This window comes from Panthera leo, chromosome B2 (genome assembly GCF_018350215.1).
Source record: "Panthera leo isolate Ple1 chromosome B2, P.leo_Ple1_pat1.1, whole genome shotgun sequence".
In the NCBI taxonomy this organism is placed as follows: domain Eukaryota; kingdom Metazoa; phylum Chordata; class Mammalia; order Carnivora; family Felidae; genus Panthera; species Panthera leo.
In genome coordinates this window covers 6,783,562-6,805,632 of record NC_056683.1, presented here as the reverse complement: position 1 = coordinate 6,805,632, position 22,071 = coordinate 6,783,562, and the positions used below count along the sequence as shown (strand labels likewise).

General features: G+C 41.8%; 1 long non-coding RNA gene across 1 annotated transcript; it reads right to left on the bottom strand.

The window, feature by feature from the left end:
- Nucleotides 1-2,130: 2,130 nt before the first annotated feature.
- On the bottom strand, nucleotides 2,131-19,205 carry LOC122218931. Its single transcript, XR_006202178.1, has 3 exons — nucleotides 19,044-19,205; nucleotides 3,688-3,778; nucleotides 2,131-3,061 (listed from the first exon to the last, which is right to left on the bottom strand). It is a non-coding gene; the product is annotated as an uncharacterized LOC122218931 (long non-coding RNA).
- Between the last annotated feature and the right edge of the window lie 2,866 nt (nucleotides 19,206-22,071).

The following is a 22,071-nucleotide window of genomic DNA, read 5'->3' as shown; positions in this document are numbered from 1 at the left end:
CGCGAGATCGTGACCTGGCTGAAGTCGGACGCTTAACCAACTGCGCCACCCAGGCGCCCCCTGACTCCATGATCTTATTCTCATTGCTTATCGACTCGCTTGAGTCAAAGAACTAGAATTTGGTTTGGGGGGCTTTTTTTTTTTTTCCTTAACTCTTTGTTGTTTAAAGTTTATTTCTTTATTTTTGAGAGAGACAGAGGCTGAGTGAGCAGGGGAGGGGCAGAGAAGGAGGGAGAGAGAATCCTTAGCAGGCTCTGTGCTGTCAGCCCAGAGCCCGATGTGGGGCTCGAACTCATGAAACCCTGAGATCACCACCTGAACTGAAATCAAGAGCTGGTTGCTTAACTGACTGAGCCACACAGGCGCCCCCGGGATTTGTTTTAATTTGATACCTGCCTAATTATTTTAATCGTATGGCTCTCTGAAAAATATAGTTTATCACATATATGTATCATATATCATATATAATAATTGATATATATTTAGATAAATATATGTTTCAGTCTTTGGAAATGGGAATATTTCAGTTTCATTTACAGAACTTTTAATTTTTAAATATCTATTCATGTTGCCGTATTACAGTAAATTGAATGGCGAGCGAAAGCAACCAGCTTCTTGACTGTAATAACATTTCAAAGCTCAGTGATAAAATATATGCAGTAATGATGTAAAACAGTGCTGTGCTTAGGGCTTTGATGTTTCACAACAATCCCCAAAATGTGAAATTTCTTTGAGTATCAAATTTGAATTCACTCAGGTGAGAAGATATTCGTTCAAGCCTTTAGTTTGGAAATGTGAAGATGAACTCTTCTAGAAGTTCCTTTTAGTAATTAACAAGTTTTTTTAATAACAACAAAAAAGAACATTTTTGTTGTTTTAATTACTTCTATAGTTTTTAAAAAATTTCATGTTTTCCACCCAAGCCCACCATTCTATCTTTAAAATTTCCTTTAGATAAATGAGGTCCTTTTTGTTTCTTTCATTATTGATAGATCCTACATTAGAAAACCACCAATTTATTGTAGCTTGTAATTAATTACAAAAAGATAACTTTGCTATTATTGACTTCAATCTTATAAAACAATGAAACCAAGTATAAAACATTTTAAGTAAATTGCTTTTATAGGATTTTTATCTTCAAAATTGACCATGACTCCATGGTTTGGTGTGATTAATGAAACCTCATTAGTTTGAACTTATGATCAGATCAACTATACTGGGTGAATTTGTTCTACATTTGAACCAAAAGTGTGTTGGTAATAACATAAAGTAGATTTTAGGAACAATAATAAAGACTGGTAAAAGTACTAAATAAGGAAGTGCAGTCATACCTCATCAATGTTCGAACTTGAAGATATTTAAACCAAAGGCAATCAAGTAAACAAGCAAACAGAAAGAAAAGGAAAGAGGTATGTAAATAATCTGTATAATGTACTAGAAAGAACACTAGGCCCAAGTCAGGGGACATAGCTTCCTACCTCAGCTTTAGAAATTCCTGGGTGGATTTGCATGAATTTTCCCCCCGGGCCTTAGTGCCCTTCATTTGTAAATAGAATTGATTAGGCCAAAATGGCTTTGTAACTGTTCTACACTTAATACTAATAGAAGATTATAATATGTCCTTTTTGATTTGTTTATTATTATTAGTTTTTAGTGTTTATCTATTTTGAGAGAGAGAGAGAGAGCTCTTGTGCAGGGGGAGGGGGTGGGAGAATCCTAAGCAGGCTCTGTGCTGACATCACATCAGTTTATTATTAGTTTTTAATGTTTATTTATTTTGGAAGAGAGAGAAAGAGAGAGAGAGAGATCTTGTGCAGGGGAGGGGCGGGGGGGAGGGAGATTTCCAAGCAGGCTCCATGCTGTCAGCAGAGCCCGATGCGAGGCTCGATCTCATGAACCGTGAGATCATGACCTGAGCCAAAATCAAGGGTCAGTCACTTAAACGACTGAGCCACCCAGGTGTCCCTAATATGTCCTTTTTGGAAAAAAAAACAAAACCCTCTACAGCTCTACAGCTCTACTGTATGTGTTGCATTTTCCTGTTCCATAGGAGATTCACTTTGGGGTAGGGGAAGTGTTCTCTGTTCAAAAATCTCTCTTCCTCTCTGTCTCCTTGTATCTATCTATTATCTATCAACTCTCGCTCGCTCGCTCGCTCGCTCTCTTTCTTTCTAAACAATCACTGAGACAAATTGGCCTGCTGTGTTATATGATTGAGGATAGTCCTCAGTGTAGAGAAATTCACATGATCTGGAACAATGTATAGAATAAAATAGTGATCTTGGGGTACCTAGAATCCAGCTGGCTTCATACATCAGCCAGCTCTACCTAAAGCAAGTCAAATTTCTAGGAACTGGAGCATTCATAATTGGATTCTCTGAACATCCATCTTGTCAGATTTTGCCCTGGATTTGACTCGTCCACCTGGTACTTTCCACCTTCCAACATCCTGAACGTACTCACACTTCTGTAATGTAACTTGGACGATGCTTCTCTCCTAATGCAGGTTTGATTGCTCACTGCTCTTAGGTTTTATGTTTCTGGAAACTCTTTTCCAGAATATTTCCTTCTCTGGACTTGGGTTTGCCTATCCTAACACAAAAACATTTGTCTCCTTTGAGCACGGGGAGCTCCACGGTCCTTGAAAACATTCTTTTGGGCGGGAAAAGCTTGTACCCACTGGCACTTTGGCACCCATTAAGTCAACAAGTACTTGTCCCCAGCAGGTGGGATTAGCACAGTGGGGTGGAGTCTCAGATTGCCTAACTATGGGAAAGAGAGGAAAAGGAAAAGGAAGCAAGTGAAAGACCCCAGGAGGGGAAGATGGGAAATTGCCAAATCTGTCAAGAACACAAATGTCCTGATGTTCTCAGAAGAGTTTCGGTTCCTGTCATCAAGGAGCTTTACAAATATTTTTAAAGACAAAGCATAGACTGGAAAAATTAAATGATTATACAGGTATGTAGGAGTTCGCTCTTGAAGTTGATGGATCGTAGAGTTCTATGAGAGTTCATAAGTTTAGAGTTCATCTCTGTTGGATGATTTCTGTATCGATGGACACCTAAACGTAAAAACCAAAACGATTACGCTGAGCCAACATCCTTGTCGCATCCTTAATTTTATGGAAAATTATGGGAAAATGTTAAGATCGCAAATATTCCTGTTCTGGTTAATAGGAACAACTCACATTGGGAAGACAGCTTTCCCAGTCAATGGGTGGGAATACATTATGGAGTTTTTGCTCATGAAAAGAGGCAGAAAGTTGTTACCCTAATCAAGGTCATTGGCAGCAGCAGGACCTGACCTGGCTGGTGATGCTAGGTTCAACCCGCTCCCATTTCTGTAGATTTGGTTTGTTTGTTGTTAATAAAAATAATCACTTCACACACATTTATATTCAAATAGAGACTCAGAAGTCAATAAATGAATCTATTCACTCGGTTGAGTAAAGCAATCCAATTTTCCCAGTGTGTGCACATGTGTTTGTGGTTTGCTAATATTTTTTTTTTGTCTTTTTGAGAAATACATATGCTATAGCTTCAAGGGTGGAAAATTTTGCACACTTCTGTAGGGAGGAAGTTTAATTGTAACCCTTTTGCATATATTCTTGGAGAAAATCTATTTTCTAAAAAAAATAGATAATTCCTTAGCACCTAGGAACATAAATAAAATATTATATTGACATACCCTCTTCCAGCCTTTCCAGATAAGAATATCAGGTCACTTTCTGTGCCTCATCTTGTGCCTCTGCTAATTCTACGTAAAACATAAACACATCCTGGAAAACAGCAAGGAGATATTCCAGTTATAACCTTCCAAATACATTCCACTTCTCTGCATGCTAGAATATATTTAAAACAGATTATATTTTCCCTCTGTGTTTCAGTTTTCACAGTTAATAAGACAGGCATTTTCATGGCTGGCTTGCTGTTTTCATGGGTAGCAAATATTCTGATTAGTATTCCAGATACCAAGTTTACTGAATTTTATCCAGAATAGAAGGTGCCATAAACATGAAAGATTTTACTTCTTGCCATCTATATTTAAAATATCAAAATAGTTCTAATCACAAAAAAAATAGTTCTAATCAGATCATTAAATATGTCATGATTGCTTTGGTAGCTGGCGTTTCTAAAGAAATGTCTTGTGAGCTAATTTGTCTTGAAGGATTTTCATGCCAAGTAGGAGCGGGTGAGATTAAAAAAAATAATCTCCTAGCATTAATCGCGTATTCACAACTGTAAAATAAAACCTTGCTTCTCACTAGAGAGAAGGCAAGCAGGAAGTTCCTAACATTGACTGAGTGTTAAGAGTTTCAGTTCTTATGACCTGAATTTCTTTGCTATTTTATCACACGTGATCAACCTGTTAACCCCTCCGCTGAGTGTAAATAGTTGTGTTAGTCACTGGTAGATTTCTCTCATTATTCTTGTGAAATTTACAGAATCAGTTTGGTTTTAGTGCAAAATATACTTACCCTCCCAACTTCTATCTTCATGGGAAAAATTGAGCCAGCATTTCCAAAAGAGAAGAAGCTTAGCCATTTCCCTCTACCATTTCCTCAATTTGATTCATTCTGAGTCTTATGATATTAAGGATAGCACCATCCTAAGTAAGATAAGTAAAGTCCAGCAAAGTGATTGGCGGGATAATGGAAGAAAATGTGGATGCCCTGTGTGTTGGGGGGGAGAGATGGACATTTCCAAGGGAAGTGATGAACCAACAACATGGAGGTCATGGGAATTGCTGTCACGACTTCTAGAGATCAGCCAAAAAGCACGAAGTGAGTTTTCTTTTTAATTTTAAATATTCTGCGTAAAAATGTGGGGTAATATCACTGTTACATGGGCTTAAAAGTTCACCGGTAAGCCTGGGCATTCTATTTGTTAGTTGATCACTAGTGTCTTGAGTCGCCTGCACCAGGAACCACAGCTTGAAAGCACCTGCATCTAAAATAATATCCTGTGCCTACATTGACAGCATGGGTACCAGGTAAGCTGCTGTCCAATCTCACGCTATTGAGAATTTTCCAGAAAGGGACATATTTAATGCAGGCTGCCATACAATACGTAACATGGTCCTCTCTCTTCTAATACACTCACAGGTACGTTTGATAGGGGGTGAGGATACACAGCTGACTGGCCAGCTCGTGCCACCCGGTGAATGTTCCATGACAGGTACTGGCTTCAGCAGTCTTGGTGGGTATGGCTCTCATCTGCACTCTTATCTCAGGCTGGTTGACAGTCGGAAGACCCAGACTTCTGCGGAGTTACTTGTGCAGGACCCTTTCATGCCTATAATTTTGGTTTGGAGCTGCAGCAAAGAAGCAGCGTGATGGGACCATCTTTTACTTCCCAGGAAGTTGAATAAATGGAAGAGAAGGCAAATTGCCGCTAGAAAGGACACGCACCTTTTGGGGGGGGGGGCCGTTATTTTTGTTTTCAGCTTTAATTTTTTTTTCAGATTTATTGAGATATAATTGACAATAAGATTGTAAGACCTTTAAAGGGTACAATGCGATGACTCAACATACATGTATGTTATCAAGGGACTCCCGCATCCCACAACTGAACTAACAACATATTCATCACCTCTACATCTTTATCTTTGTTTTTGGTGGGGTGTTTTTTTTTTGCTTTTTTTTCTTGTTTTTGGGGGGTTTCTTTTGGTGAGAACATTTAAGTTTTACTCTCTTAGCAGATTTCAAGTATACAATATAGTGTTATCGACTACAGTCACCATGTTTTACATGAGCTCCTCAGACATTATTCTTAAAACTGTAAGTGTATACACTTCACCTTCCCTCTTGCCCCCACCCCCAGCCCCTGGCAACCCCCATTCTACTCTTGCTTGCTATGAGTTCAACTTTATTTCTTTTCTTTTCCTTTTTAGATTCTGCGTATAAGTGATGCCATAAAGTGTTTGTTTTGCTGTGACTTATTTCCCTTAATATAATGCCTTCTATTTCCAGTCCTGTTGCCACAAAAGGCACGATTTCCTTCTTTTTGAAGGAAATGTACATTTCAAAAACTGTTTATTTCTTTACTTTGGGGGGAGGGGGAGAGAGAGAATCGTAAGCAGGGTCCACGCTCAACACGGGCTCCATGTCACCACTGAGATCATGACCTGAGCCAACATCCAATGTCGGTCACTTAACCGACTGAGCCACCCAGGCATCCCAGGAAATGCAGGGTTTGTTTTTTTTTTAAAATGGCAGGCGTCAATTTAGACACAATGGCCCCTGACGTGCCTTCAGAAAATAAGTACTCTGTTCGCCCAGGCAAATAAGGTCTGTTACCTACAGATTTGACTTCTCACATTACATTAAAGGCAAAAGAAAGAAGAAAGAACCAGCAAACAAAAAACGAGAAGGGAAAGAGGGTGGATGGAAGGTAGGAAGGACAGAAGGAAGAAAAAGGGGAGGAAGAAAGGCAGAGTGTTTAAAAATACGCTCCTTTCTGAAAGTTATCCAAGTAGGTAAATTATAAAAGCAACATAAATGTCCAAATCTCATCCCATTTACATAAATTTGCATTCACCTCTTTGTCAGTTCTGACACTCGCTCATTCTGCCAGGCACGGTTAAGCACTCCCAGGAGCGGGATAGAAATGACCTTGCCATATAAGGCAGTGGTTTGAAACTACAGGAGACACACGACCCTTAGCACGCTTGGAAATATTGGACTCTCAGTGAAATGACCTCCATGGACTGCCATCCAACTTTTATTATCCATCCCACTTTCCTAAAGTGTCAGGGACTGACTGATAGATTATGCCTTCTGTACTGGACATTGATAAACCAGTTCAGTGTGTCAGGCTTCGGCTTCAAAGCCGCCCAAGATAGGGCAGAGTGTGAAAGAGAGTAGTCAGCTTCAGAGAGAAAAGCAGACAGAAATAGAGTCTCCACAGAGCTCCAGTTATTTTCTGCAAGCAACTGGCCCTCAGAAAACAGCTACCATCCTGGGCCAGATGCTGAGCATGTGACGCGGGAAGGCCCTTCACAGAGCATGGAGCGTCTCCACCGCACAGGTGTCCTGGCCCCGGAGGCCCACCAACCAGCGATCTGATTCTCTCAAGGGATTATGCAATGCACACTCGCCTCCCAGTGAAAACAGGCCACTTACGCAAACACGGGATGCACTGTTGTTAACTTCGGCTGCTCTCCCTACCTCCATCCTCCGGTTTGGAAACAGGAGACGCCTGATGTAGGCAACGCAGGCTTCGCGATTCTTGGGTCTCTACTTGTTAAAATTGGCAGCCCTAGTTTCCACATGGTGACTATGCCACTCTGAAATGAGGCATGAAATGGGCAAGAAACGGAAACAATGTTTGCCCTGAATGCCCGGGACACAGAAGTTGCAGACGTAAATTCACACGACGAATGGTATTAAGCGTCCACTCGGCTTCAGCCCGAGTTCGGCAGGACTGCGGTAGGTCACGCCAATAGACGGAGTCAGAGCAGAGTGGGGAGTAGTTCGTCTCCTTGGATGCCGCGCCGTCTGAATCTTCTCAAGCCCTGCCCTTCTTCCAACCCACCCACCCGTGCCTACTCCTCTGTAACCCACGTTGCTTCCTGCTTGGTTGCTTTTGCTGGAGGCTGTCCCCAAATATCCAACCTTCCATTTGTGTGCACCTTCTCTTCTTTCTATCCTTGTGCTCAAACTTTCTTAACACTTAGTGGCTCCTCGGGAAGTTTGCGGAAGGGAGGCAGAGTGGGAATGGGGTCCTGGAAGTGATTATTTATTTCAAATGCACACCGACCCAGTAGGGAGAGCCACCAAGCATCACCCATCTTATGTGCCAGTCTATGTATTCTAAGGAAAGAAAAACCATGCCATGTCACCCGGTTATGACTCTCAACCAGTTGCCTCCTGGGACATACTTGGGAAAGACCACTGTCTTTCATATTGCATGCTTGCGTGGGTGTGTATACCCAGAGAGCAGGGACTGGGTGACCCCGGATGTCGGTCTCTATTTTCATTTCTGTCTCTCCCACTGAAAGAAAGAAAGAGATTGAAATGTAAGAGTAGGAGATACATTAGAAGTGTAACTTTGAAATTTATTTGAAATAAAGTAAAATGAAAACCTTTACTTCATTTTAAAGGCCACATATCTTGGGGATTTTGCTGTTCAGGTGAGGGTATTGGTTATAATCACCCCTGCTTCTCTTTCTTTGTGAATTGTTACTTGACTTTTGAGAATTTCTGGGGTTTCCAGGAAACGTATGGGACTTGAGACCAGTATACTGGCAAATAATTCTGGCTGTGACCCCTACTAGTTGTACAAACTGTCAAAATCAGTTAATCCTCTGAAGCCTGTTTTTTTTTTCTTTTTTTCCATAAGGGCAGATTGGAGCAAAGCTCTTTTGAGAATTTTGTAAATCATATGAGATGGAGTGTGTCCAGGGCCTTTTAAAATCAAGCCATTGTGCATGCAGAAGGTTATTATCTGCTCTATGATGCTGGCCCCTACTTCCATTTGAGATGGTTAGACTCTAAGAATTGGTTTTAACTTCTTCACGATTCACCGTATTGGTACACAACCAAGTATTTGCAGAGTGAGAGTCTAAGATCAACGTAAAGAACCCATTCCACACTGGATAGGAGCACGAACTCTGCAGCAAGTCTGTATGAGTTCAGATCCCGACCTTGCTATTTGGCTTTGTTTCCCGATTTGTAAAATGGGGTAAGACTACTGCCTACAGCACAAGATTGGTATAGGGACTCCGTGATGGAGACTGGTGCTTGGCACGTATAATGTGCTCCATGAGCATTTGCTGAAATACAATAAAACGTGCTCAAGGCTTTTGTGGCCACGACTGCTCTCGTTAGTGCCCTCGTCTAATGGCTACAAATGCCATTTGATCGCAGAGTTGTTGCCCAGAGTTCAGCACTACAAGTTTCTTTTTGGTTCCAATGAGATATTGGAAGCCTTTTTTTTTTTTTGCCTTTTCATCCCCAACAAACCACTTCCCGTGATACATTTTTATTGGCAACCAAACGCGCTGCTTTAATGGCACGGAGAATTTAATCAATTAATGAAATTCCATAGGCCATTTCCAGTTGCAATATTTTGAGAGGTTAATTTTGCAAACACCTGAACACTTTGGAGGATCGTGGAGCAGACTGAGCTATTGGCACATGCATAACCTCATTGGACCAAAGAGAGAATGATCAGGATGTACGGATAATCATGTCCCTAGCAGATGTTCTTGGACAAGATGATAATCCCCTACCAACTGAGTGTCTTTGTCTTAAATTGCCACGTTCGGGTTGTTTTCAAAAATAGCGTCACAGAAAAAAGTCGTTCACGGCGCTGACGATATTTACCATGTGTGCTAACTTCTTTCTTTACCATTGTCCACCTCCTTGCTCACATCCCGGGAATAAGCAACTGTGTGTGACAAAAATACTTATCATTCGAACACGAAATGTTACAAAAACAACAGCCGCGAGAGCAACAACAGCAACGACCGAAGAGTGAAAAGAAAGAGAAAAAAGCGTGTGTGTAGAAGCAAGGACAGTTGTTAACTACTTATCAACCATGTTCATATTAGAGAGGATGGTTTATTCTAATAGTCAAGGAACCCTGCTGGCAAAATGGAGTTTTTAATAACTAATGTCTCGTCAAAAAGTACGAGCTAACTAAACCATATTTAGAGTTGACAAGTGGGTTACGCTTTCACATTTTCCACGTGTGATGCAAATGCAATTTAATGCATTTCTTTTGCCCTTGAATTCTCAAACTTCCGTCGGCAACAGTATTGCCCGGAAGGCTCGATAAACATAGATTTGTGCACCTGTCCCCGGAACTTCTGATTCAGTAGATTTGGGATGCTGCCCAAGAATCTGTGTTTGGAAACAGTTTTCTGGCTATGCTGATGCTGCCAGTGTGGGGGCCACACTTTAAGAACCACCGTCCTATCATCCCCTTGTAACAAAGGGAACTGCATTTTATTGTGACACACTGTTGACTTCTGCGGCCCCTGTAAGTCACACCTCCCGGGGCCGACTCCCGGCGCATGTGACTTGCCTCCAACAAGGGAAGGAGACGGCAATGCAGTGGTGCCGTTTCTGGACCCGAGCCTGGCAGCTTTTGCATTTTGTGCTTGTGGAAATCTGCCACTGTGTAAGGAGCCTAACTTCCCTGAGAACCTCACATTTGGGAATGTTCGAGATCAGCACATGGAGAGCGAAAATGGAAAAGAACCGAGGAACCCAGCCGGCAAAGAGACCAAAGGTCCCAGGCAGACAGCCTCAGCTGGGCTCCCCACAGCCAGCCAGCACCAACTTATCTCACGAGTGAGGGCGTTTTAAACCCCCCAGTCATCAGTCAACACCAGGTAAAGCAGAAAAACAGCCAAGTCAACTGATGATTGGGAGAGGTCATAAGCTGTTAGTCTTGGGGTGTTTTTTTAAGGCAGCAATAGAAAATGGAAAAACAAACAAACAGATTGGTACCCGCAGATGGGATGTCCCTGTGACAGAAAGCTTCATCACGTGCTACTAATTGGTTTTGGGATTAGGTGGCAGGCAGAGCTCTGAAGGGACTCAAGGAGACTTTTCCTACGAATGGGCAAATGGAAGGAAGTTATGTTGGTGGCTGGAGGGAGTGGGGCCGGCAGAGGAGTGAGTGCGGACTTCCCTGTAAGGCAGGTGAGGAGGAAGGTACTTAATCGGGTTGTGGCCCTGGGGATGGAGACCTCCCAGCAGGATTTGAGAGCGCAAATGTACTTCCTCCGATAAGGGATAAAAGGCATGAGATGCACTAAGGAGGAAAGTTTGGTCGTCAGGCAAAATTAAAAAGAAATGTAAAGACACCAGGGTTGGCTTCATTCAAATATGGTTGCTTCTCATTCACACTTTTTCCATGTGTTAAATAATTCTCAAAGTAAAGAACGGCCGTCAGGGAAGGACCAAGGCTGTCATTGTAGGTAAAAGGCGGTGTCTGGGTTAGGGTCAGGTCTTAAGACCATTTGTTACTTCCTTTGAAGGACATGAGGTGATGTTTCCTAGACCCTCTCTGCTAGACAATAGGGTTTCTGAGAATCTTTTTTAAAAATATTTTTTAACGTTTATTTTTGAGAGAGAGAGAGAGAGAGAGAGAGAGAGACAGAGTGCAAGGAGGGGAGGGGCAGACAGAGAGGGAGACACAGAATCCGAAGCAGGTTCCAGGCTCTGAGCTGTCAGCACAGAGCCGGACGCAGGGCTCGAACCCACGAGCTGTGAGACCATGACCTGAGCCAAAGTCGGATGCCTAACCGCCTGAGCCACCCGGGGAACCCTGGGTTTCTGAGCATCCTAAAGGTGTACCACATTGAGCCCTTCAGCTAAACAAAAGCCATCTAAGAATTATAAGACATTGTGCCGTGGCCAAAATTACAGAGGAGTCTTTTTCAAAGAGATCTGCTTTTGTGACCTTTATATGTTTTGTAAGGGGATGAATTACAATGAGATTCGTTGGAAATCTATGGGACTTTGAAGGCAATTGTATTAACAGAAGGACTTCCAATTTGGATTAAAAGGGACAGACACAGTTCCAAATAACAGAGGCCTTTGGACCCTTGGATTCCTATTGGCAGGAAGTAGTGAAGAAAGCTACTCATCTACAAATATTGGTTATTTATTATGGAAAAGGAAGGGCAGGTCAGAGGATGGAGCCAGTAGTCATGGGAAAACCATGCCAGGCCCTAATCAAGGAACTGTTTATGTTTACCCCAACAGATTCCAGAGTTTCTTTGACCAATGATTACCACGTGGCTTCCATATTCCCTGTCTTTGAATGGGAGTATCTATTACGGTTTTCCTGTTCCTGGTGTACAATTGTATGTTGGGGAGATGAGGGAGAGAAAGTCTATCTCATATGCTCACAGGTCTCCAAATCAAGTGGGAGGGTGCCTGATGAATGTCCTCTGCACCTAGATTTAGGGGGTGAGTACCTGGAATTCAAGCATAAGGCCATGCTGGAATGAGATGAGGTTTCGGGGTCATGGGAAGAAGTACATATATTTTGCATGGGGAAAGGACATAAATCATTGAGGGCCAGAGGGCAGATGAACCAAACTGTAGGGAGGGGCCAGCTGAGAAGGCACGAATGCCCTTGCCGGCAGCCCCTGGGCTTCAAGCTGACAACTGGCTTCAGCTTGCCGGACAACCGAGTGAGCCATTGCGGAAGGACATCCTTTAGCCCCAGCTGAGCCACCCCAACGGCCACCATGTCAAAGACAATTCAGCACAAACTGCAGAATTATGAGCACATAAATCAGAGTTGTTGTTGTTTTAAAGTTTACTCATTTATTTTGAGAGAGAGAGAGAGTGTATGCATACAAGTGGGAGAGGGGCACAGAGAGAGAGAGAGAGAGAGAGAGAGAGAGAGAATCCCAAGCAGGCTCCTTGCTGTTAGTGCAGAGCCTAACATGCGGCTCAATCTCACAAACCGTGAGATCATGACCTGAGCTGAAATCAAGAGTTGGACACTTAACTGATTGAGCCCCCCAAGCACCCCTAAATCAGTGTTTTTTTAACCTGTAAGGTTTAGGGTGGTTTGGTATGCAGCAAACTTCTTTCAAATGTCCCTGATTGAATTGTTGATTGATATTGAATATTGATATTTGATACTGATATTTGAAATGGTGTACCTTTAGAACAAAGACAGATTAGGGTTCACCCTAAAAACTACCACCCCATCCCTTTACCCTTTCCATCTGTATTGTGGGTAATTTTGCCTTCTAGGATTCGTATTCTCTTTTGCACATTTATGAGGTTTTTTTCTAGATGATAGAGGCAATTTTCTCCATATTCTCAACCCCCACCCTTCTGCTTTTTGTTCATTGCTTGTTAACAATTAGTGGACACATTTACAGTCATTCATTAACTTTTTTCTGCTTCTGTGTAATGTATCTAAGATGGGACTTCAAAATCTTCTCCTCACAGAAATGAGCCAAGTGGACCCTACTGAGACGTGTTGAAGTCTGTCTGGTATGGTGATGATGGCGAGCTTCGGAGCCTCTGTGTCCTCTCTGTGTATTTTCCTAGACTTGAAGGATGCGGGAACGGCTCCCAGCAGTGACCCTGTGGTGCCTCCAGGATACTGCTGGCCTCTCTCCTGCCTTCTCCAGTTCCGACAACTGGCAGTTTTGCCTTTCTTGTTTTTTTTTCAAGTCTACTGAACGTCCAGTTTTCTTTTCCCAGGACTAAGTTAGCATTCTTCCTGCCTTCTAAAATATGGCTCTATTTTATTCTTTTATCTTCCAATGGTAAACCTGAGTAAACATTCAACATGAGGTATATTTGTAGCATTTCACCTTCCCACACTCTACTTAATTCAGTATTGTTCATTGATTCACACGTTCACTTATGTGTCTCCATCTTCCCATCCCCCTGTTTCCTATGCTTATCCTTTCTGAGTAACTCTAAACTAAATATTGAAACAAACATGAAAATAGAGAGTAATGTCCCAGCTGTGATGCATATTTAAAAACAAATATATTTGGCTTCAAAAGATCTTTGAGAAATAGATTATTCTTGAACTTTATCAGCTTAAATTTTCTAGTTACTAAAAAGTTAAAAAAGTAACTAGAGCAAAGGAAAATAGCATTCTGACACATTGTCGAGTTCCTCGTAAGTTTGTTTAGTGCTCCGTGAATGAACAGATGAGATGGGTAAATGGAATATCATCTTGGGGTTCACTCTACACTCAGGGAGATCAAGGCAGTTCAGGGAAATTTCCTTCTCTAGATTGGAACGCGTTCCACTGAGTTGAAGTTGTGTTTGTCTTTCTCCCGGTTTCCCTTAGTGGGGGGTTGCAGATTAGAAAATTGTTCTCCTTTACCTAGGAGTTACCAAGAAGAGAGGCAACATGAAAAAGTACCTTTACTGAGGAAGGAAATAGCAAGCTTCTCCAGATAATCATGTGATGTCGTATTTTTAAAGGCCTCACCCATTGAAGAGTTCTTTCGTCTCCGATTGCACTAACTTGTCTCTTAGAGACTCTCAATCTAGGAGACCGAGTAGAGGCCGGTGATGCTGGATTAAGACAGCATCACAACCGAGGGGGGCCGTGGGTATTATTGGTTAAATGCTATTTGACTTTTTGAAATGTATAAGCAGTCAAAGCAATAGAGACAGTTTGGTATATACCACTGTGAACAAACAACTCTAAAACTCTATGACTTAAAACAACCACCCTCTTACCTTTCTCATCATGCACAAGGGAGTGGCTTGTTAGGGGTGTAGCAGTGTATGACTCAAAATGGCCCAAGTGGGGTCGTATGTCCGGGCTTCCATTTTCTCTTCCAGCTGGGGAATCCGTTTTCCTGCGGTAGCCCCAGGGTTTCTGCTTCTCCGATGCATTCTGCACACGGTCTCACCTCGTGGTCTCTCTGGCAGGGTGGCCGTACTTCTCACAGGGAAGCTGGGCTCCCAGAAAATGCAAAAAGCCAGAGCTGTCAGGCCTTCTCCAGCCTCAGGCCTGGAGCTGGGACAACATTGCTTCCATCGTTTTGTTGTTCGATGCAAGTTTCAGGCCCAGCCCAGATTTAAGGAGCAGGCACTACACAGAGGTGTAAATACCAGGGGGTGTGGTTTCTCTTGGCATGCCACTGTAAGGGACTACAAAGTGCAATCCTCAGTGCCTGCAGACGGAAGCAGCAAGTCTAAAAACGAAGCTTGCAGAACACTCATGTGGCTCGTGCAAAATGTGGAGATGTCAAGAAAGGAAGATGGCCGTGTAATGACGGATGCTAGTCTCCCAAGGACGGACTAAGTAGGAAAAGAGGGCCCCTGGAGGAAGGAAGACTATCCCAGTTGTCATCTGGGGCATTCATTGTTTTGACTGAACTCATCCGTTGCAGTATCATAGAAGAGGATGAATTTTATCACAACTGCTGTGAATTACGCTTTAGAAAAATCAGACTCTGGATGTAGAAATCATCTGTTTCAGGAGTGAATGCGTTCCTGAAAAGTTCTTATTCTTGATGCTGATGTCTTGTAAAGACTTATAAAGTAAAAGGCAATAAAAGGGGCGTGCTATCCCTACCAGACCTTAGGTATTTTAGCTCAGGGCCACAGCCCTGCAGAGGAAGACAGGTATCGGAAGCAATCTTGGACGTCGGAAGACCTCCGTTTACACTTCTGTTATCCTGTTGTTTTATGTATTATTCAAGGTCCTGCCAAAATAGGAATTAAAGGGCAGCTGTCAAAATGACAGCTTAAAAATAATCTGTTCTGCATTATTTCTTTGATGTTCAATTGTGTCGTTTAAAAAAGAAAGAGACATGTTTAATCATCTCCCTATCTGATTAATTTAGATTATCTCATTGTATGATATTAAAAGAATGACAGGGCAATTCATATTTTTTTTTGTATATTTAATGATCTGTTGCCCTAGGACTAACTCAGTTTTGTTAATTAATATTGGAAGAGGTAGCAAGGAACGTTTCAGGGAGAAAGAAAACCCTAAGCGGATCTTCGTGTTTATTAGCAAATAGTTTTCTTGGCTTTCAATTATATTGTCTGTATTGTTTTAATTTTTGAAATCTGTGCCTAGCCTCCCATACAGTGGATTTTTTTTAGGTTCTCCCTAATTATAATCCACATTTCTATCTTTCTGTCACACAGAATGGTATGTATCCAATGTACATTTTTATGCCGCTCTGCATCAGTGCAGGAAATGAAATATTTGAATAGCAGCGGATGTCGTGTGTGGCTTTCGCCCCAAGAGACTTCTCTCAGGAAAAAAAAAAAAAACAGTGGCCAGGACGTCTTTGAGTCCATCAGTATTCACACAGCTTTTACATGTGGCTTCATTCTAATCCTCGGGTATGAGAATTGAGCCGTAAACATGTGTTCTTTGTATACACGACACAAAAGGGCCAAGGAGGAGAAAAAGGAAAGAAGACAAGGGTAGAAATAAGGTTTTTAAATGTCCTTGCTTTCCTGGTGTGAAGAAATCAGATGTGCACCCATAGCTGATGGTAACGTGTGTGTGCACCTGTGTGTGTGTGCGGCGTCTGGGCGTGGCAACCGCTTGGTTGGATCATAATCCCGTTCTCAGAAAAGCTTACGGGCAAGAATGCCGATTCCACTTTGATGCCTTGATAGGCTACTTCTTTTGAATTTGTGGCACCGGTATGTAAGGAGATACGTCCGTGCGGTCACTTACCGTTAAAGGGAACATATTTGGTTATGCTTCTGTACTAACGAGGTCCCTTCGTTACTTGCCTCAAATCCACAAGATAAGTCCAAACCACCTTCCCAGCCCCCAACCCCCTCAGCGCCAGTTTTCTGCACTGCTCTGAAGAATCCGAAGCCCGATTCCACTTGCAGCCAGATGTGAACAATCACCGCTTGACACGGGGTACAAATAACACCTACTCCAGCCATGACTCTTAAATTGGAGCTCTGCCCTTGATGGGGGCTGGAGATTGCTCTGGCTTTTGTAACTTGCACGTGAAAGGTGGTAGGCACCGAGTGACAAGGAGGTCGGGGCATTTAGGTTGCAAGCTGGAAGCAGATCTGGACTTCTCCCACATGAGAAGCGGCTTGGGGTCACAGGTCACAGGTCAACCTGAAGGACTAAGTGACAAAACGAAAGGACAAAACGAAACAGATGCACAAACATAGGGGAAGGAAGGTGCAGGCCAACTTGGAAGCCTAAATGGCCATTTGCCCTCATTCTTCAAAACTTTCAAGATGCTTCTAACGATCCAAGGCTAGAGCTGTTTATGGTTCATGGTGTTCGAGTAAATCGAGTCCTGACATCTAACCTTGAACTAGCAGGAGACACAGAGTAGAACAGAAGCGTCTGGACTGGAAAAGCCGTGGTCCCTTAGCAAGCCTCTGTGTTTGATAAGCATGTTCGGATTTTACCAAGGTCCTCAGACTGTACTCCAAAAATGAAACTAACACCTCTTTTTAATTCCAGAGTATTGATCGTTTTTGTGTTTTGCTGCATGAGTCTCTCTCCCTCTTTTTAAAGTTGAGGTTGCAATCATTCCTTCCTCCTGGATGTCTAGCATTTGTTGTGAAGATTAACAACACGTGTCACCTGCAGAGAAGGCCCCTGCTGAGTTAATGTTCAAGTCCAAGGCGTTCGTGCTACAAAAATCAGGAAAACAGGTCATCCTCCTTAATGCTTGATTCTTGAATTATTTCTGTTTTTTTACTTTCGTTTTTCCCGAAACGTTGTTTTTGGCCAAAGTGAGATGGTCTTCTGTTTCTAATCTTCAGAGTGAATTGATTCCCTCAGAGGAGAGACATAGAACTATTGCATGTAACAGGGTCAAAATAAACATGGTCCACGAATCGTGATCAATAGTAGAGACGTTCATGGTTCGATGAGTACAAGAACAAAGCCAAGAGGGGTGCTCTTAAAAGGAGACCCAGGTTACTCAAGAAGGCCTAAAATGCATAGACATTTTCCTCCACTGGGAATCACTTACTAGAGCAACAGGAATACCTATTAATTGCTGGTGGGAGTGCAAGAAGGTTCAGTCACCTGGGAAGAGAGTTTGTCAGTTTTTTACAACACTGAACATATTCTTACTATAGGACCCAGCAATCACTCTTCTTGGTATTCACCCAAAGGAGTTGAAACTGTATGGCCACACGAAAACCTGCACCCAAATGCCTACAGCAGCTCAACTCCCAATTCCTAAAACTTGGAGGGGCCCAAGATGCCCTTCAGTAGGTGAACAGGCAAATAAACTGTGATCCATCCACACAATGGGCTGTTATTCAGCGCTAAAAAGAAATGAACATCAAACCAACAAAAGACACGCAGGGATCTAAGGTGCATTTTACTAAGTGAAAGAAGCCAATCTGAAAAGGCTACCTACTGTATCATTTCAACTCCGTGGTATTCTGGAAGAGACAGAACTATGGAGACAGTAAAAAGATCAGGGATTGCCAGAGCTGGTGGATGGGGTGGGGAGAAAGACGAAGAGAGAGAGCACAGGAGAGTTTCAGGGCAGTGACGATATTATAATGATGAATACGTGTCATTACACATCGGTGCAAACCCACGCAATGAACAAAACCAAGAGGGGATTACAATGTACTCTGTTGACTTTGGGTGATTACAATGCATCAAGGTAGGTCCATCCATTATAACAAATGTACCACACTGGTGGGGGCTGGGGACACTGGGGGAGTCTGTGCATACCCGGGGAAGGAGGATATACAGGAAATCCCTGTACCTTCTCTCAATTTTGTTATAAAACTAACACTACTCTAAAAAGAAATTTCTTTAAAAGAAAGCTTTTTTTAAAAAAATCATTTAGAAGCGAGAAGTGAGAATTGGAGAAGAAAAACACTGTCACATCCATTAAATAGAAACAAGAAAAATCTTACTGTCAGCCCTGTTTCTATTGAGTCTTTGTTGCTGTCTGACTCTATTCTGGTACTGGTGAAACCATAGTGGAAGTAACCCACTGGCTTCATTTAAATTTCAGTTGCCTTGACTCTTAAACCCATGAATAGACTTCTCCTCATTTGTCTGGTCTGCGGGGCACATCACCTCTTATAAGTATGCTAGGACACTAGAATTCCCCCTGAAAATAGTATTTATGTACTGAAACATTTAAGGAAAGCTACTAAACAAAGAGCAACCGATTTAAAAATTAATCAAATACAATATTAATATTGAGACTGTTGACCGAAATAAATATGCATGCATATTACAAACAGTAAAAAACAAACTGCTTAATTTTTTTTTCCTTTTCTGCGGAAGGGGGAAGGAGTATGCTTTAAAATGTTAGTCTAGGGGTGCCTACATGGCTCAGTTGGTTTAGCATCCGACTCTTGACTTTGGCTCAGATCACGAGCTCACAGTTTGTGAGTTCGAGCCCTGCGTCGGGCTCCATGCTCATAGCATGGAGCCTACTTGGGATTCTCTGTCTCTTCGCCCTCAACCCCTCCCCCCAGTAGTGCTTGCGCTCACTCTCTGTCTCTCTCTCTCTCTCTCTCTCTCAAAAGAAATAAATAAACTAAAAAAAGTGTTAGCCTAATGTCCCATATCATCAGGTCTAGCACAATCATGCCATACCTTCAGTTCCTCAATATTTCTCATTCTTCCAGGAGAAATCAGCCTTTTCTCTTGGGAAATACTCATCAATGTGTTCAAATACTGACAGAAGAGGTGCTGAAAACAGTTTTAATTTGATCTTAGATGTTTTCCCAAAGAAACGAAGCAGAGCGAGAGTAGAAAAAGTCGTCGGTCAGCGGAATGATTGTGCGTAAAAGTTCTCTGTTGCTGAGGTAACAAAGAAGCCTAATTCTACCATTGGAGAGATAGTTGTTGAGGAAAGAGTTAACAAGCTGATAGGAGAGTGATCTAGAAGCCAGAAAAGAATTTCACCTCTTAAAGATAGAATGCATCACACTTTTACCTTCCTGAAGAAAATAATACCTATGGAGTGGAGTATAGTCTGCTTAGTCTTTGTGTTGTGTAACATAAATTCTGAACAGTTATGGCAGGCAACTGGAGGTTTTGTGTACTGCTTAATTATATCATCTTTGGATTGAGAGAGCCATAGATTCTAAAAGTCTGCTATTGTCTTCATCATTTTCTAGATAATCTTATGTAAGCTCCTTAGCCTCTCTACGCCTCAGTTTTCTTATCTGTAAAAGAATGATAATAGTAGAATTTGCCATATAAGTCTGATTTGAGAATAAAACAGAATACTGTGTATGAATTATTGAGAGCAATGTCTGTTCTTTCATAAAAAATAAGTATTTTCTGTTATTATAGTAGGGATCCCTTTCAGTTTTATAAAAATAATTAGATATATCAGGGGTATGAAACTACTAGTTCCTAGGCTACGTTTTCTCAAATCTATAAAATGAAGAGATATGTAAACACAGAACAACATTTAACTATAACAAAAACTTGATGAAAGATATTTGGACTCAGACTTCTGTGTGTGTGTGTGTGTGTGTGTGTGCGTGCGTGTGTGTGTTTCTTTAGTTGGATATTAGGTTTGGCGTTGAACTGCTTAATTTTGTTAATTGAATTATATTATAATTTGATATAATTATGTATCAAAATGCACAGATTTGAAATGAAGATTGTCGTGAATTTTTACACAATGCACAAACATCTTTATTTTTTTTTAATGTTTATTTATTTTTGAGACAGAAGGACCAAAGCACGAGCAGGGGAGGGGCAGAGAGAGAGGGGGACACAACCCGAAGCAGGCTCCAGGCTCTGAGCTGTCAGCACAGAGCCCAATGTGGGGCTCAAACCGATGAACCGAGAGATCATGACCTGAGCTGAAGTCAGACACCTAACCGACTGAGCTACCCAGGTGCTCCTGTACAAACATCTTTCAACACCACACAGTGTAGGACCTAGAACATTTCTAGCACTCTACAAGGCTCCCACCCACCCTGCAGTCAGTATACACGCCAAGGGGAGCCATTATTCTGTTTTAGCTCTTTTTGAATATTACATAAAAGAAATGCACAGAATGTATGTTTTTGTACCTGACTTCTTTCCCTATCATGTCTGTAAGGGTCACCTACATTATCATGTGTATCTTTCTTTCATTCTTTTTTATGGATGTAGAGAGTTCTGTTGATGAATATCTGTTTTCTTTTTTCTAGCGAGGGGCTATTATATGACAACTGTTGTGTACGTAATTTGGAGGACAAAAGCATTCATTCCTGATGTACGTGTATTCACCGGTGGAGGTGAGGGTCATAGAGTATGTAGATTCAGTAGGTGTCGTCAAATATTTTTTTAAAGTCATTGTACAGTTAACAGTCCCACCAACAATTCAAGAGTTTTCATTCTCCTCAACCCTTTATATTCTTTGTTTTTATTTGAGAAAGAGACAGAGAGAGAGAGACAAAGAGATAGAGAGAGAGAGAGGGAGGGAGGGAGGGACCGGGAGACAGACAGCTGGGGAGAAGGGCAGAGGGAGAGAGAATCTTAAGCAGACCTCACACTCAGCAGGGAGCCTGACACAGGGGTTCTTCCCATGACCTTGGGACCATGACCTGAGCCAAAATTAAGAGCTGCAGGCTCAACTGACTGAACCACCCAGGCACCCCCAGCCCTTTTATACTTAATTGCAGTCATTCTTCAGGTTGTTAGTGATGTTGTACCCTAATTGGTATTTTTTATGATGAATAATTATGTTGGGCATTTGTTTATTGCCCTAATACTTTCATAACCATAAGGATCTGAAAGCTCAGTTTCAAAAGTTGCTCAAGAAGGGTGGGCATAATGTCAGTTTCTTGGCAGTGAAAAAGGTGAAAAGAGAGGACTAATGTTTACTTAGTACCCCTTATGTTGTATGGACATGGCCTGTGCTATCTCAATTAATTATTTTAACAGCCATTTGTGGTAGATATTTTTAACGAATGGTAAAATTTATATATTTATGCATAGAATCCATCCAATTTTCTATTCCCTCTTCTCTTCCTATACTTTTTTTAAATTTAAAAAAAATGTAATGTTTTTTTATTTTTAAGAGAGAAACAGAGACAGAACATAAACAGGGAGGGGCAGAGAGAGAGGGAGACACAGAATCCGAAGCAGGCTCCAGGCTCTGGGCTGTCAACATGGAGCCTGATGCGGGGCTTGAACCAACGAACTGTGAGATCATGACCTGAGCTGAAGTTGGATGCTTAACCGACTGAGCCACCCCGGTGTCCCTCTTCCTGTACCTTGATATGCTCTGATTTTCCTTTGACCCCCACATAAGTCAGAAGGTGTTTTTCCAGATTTATGGAGAATAATGGTTATTGCTATGGCTTCTTGATGATATTCATTTAATCCGTTGACAATCTAACATTATGTGGGGTAGCCTTCTGGTATATGAATTTGTATAATAAAACACTATTACCATTATAACTTACAAAACTGTGAACTTATTTCCATCTTGAAGAAAAACATCCATCCCTTCCTTCTGGCAAAGAAGGAACCCAAACTTTGAATTCTCAAATTGTAGTATGAGAGATAATCAATAACCTGTTTGCATCATTGCTTATTTTCAAAGGCCTTGCAGATCCCAGGTTCAAGTTAATAAGTAATCTTATCCCTACTCCTGAAGAATCAAATATTCAAA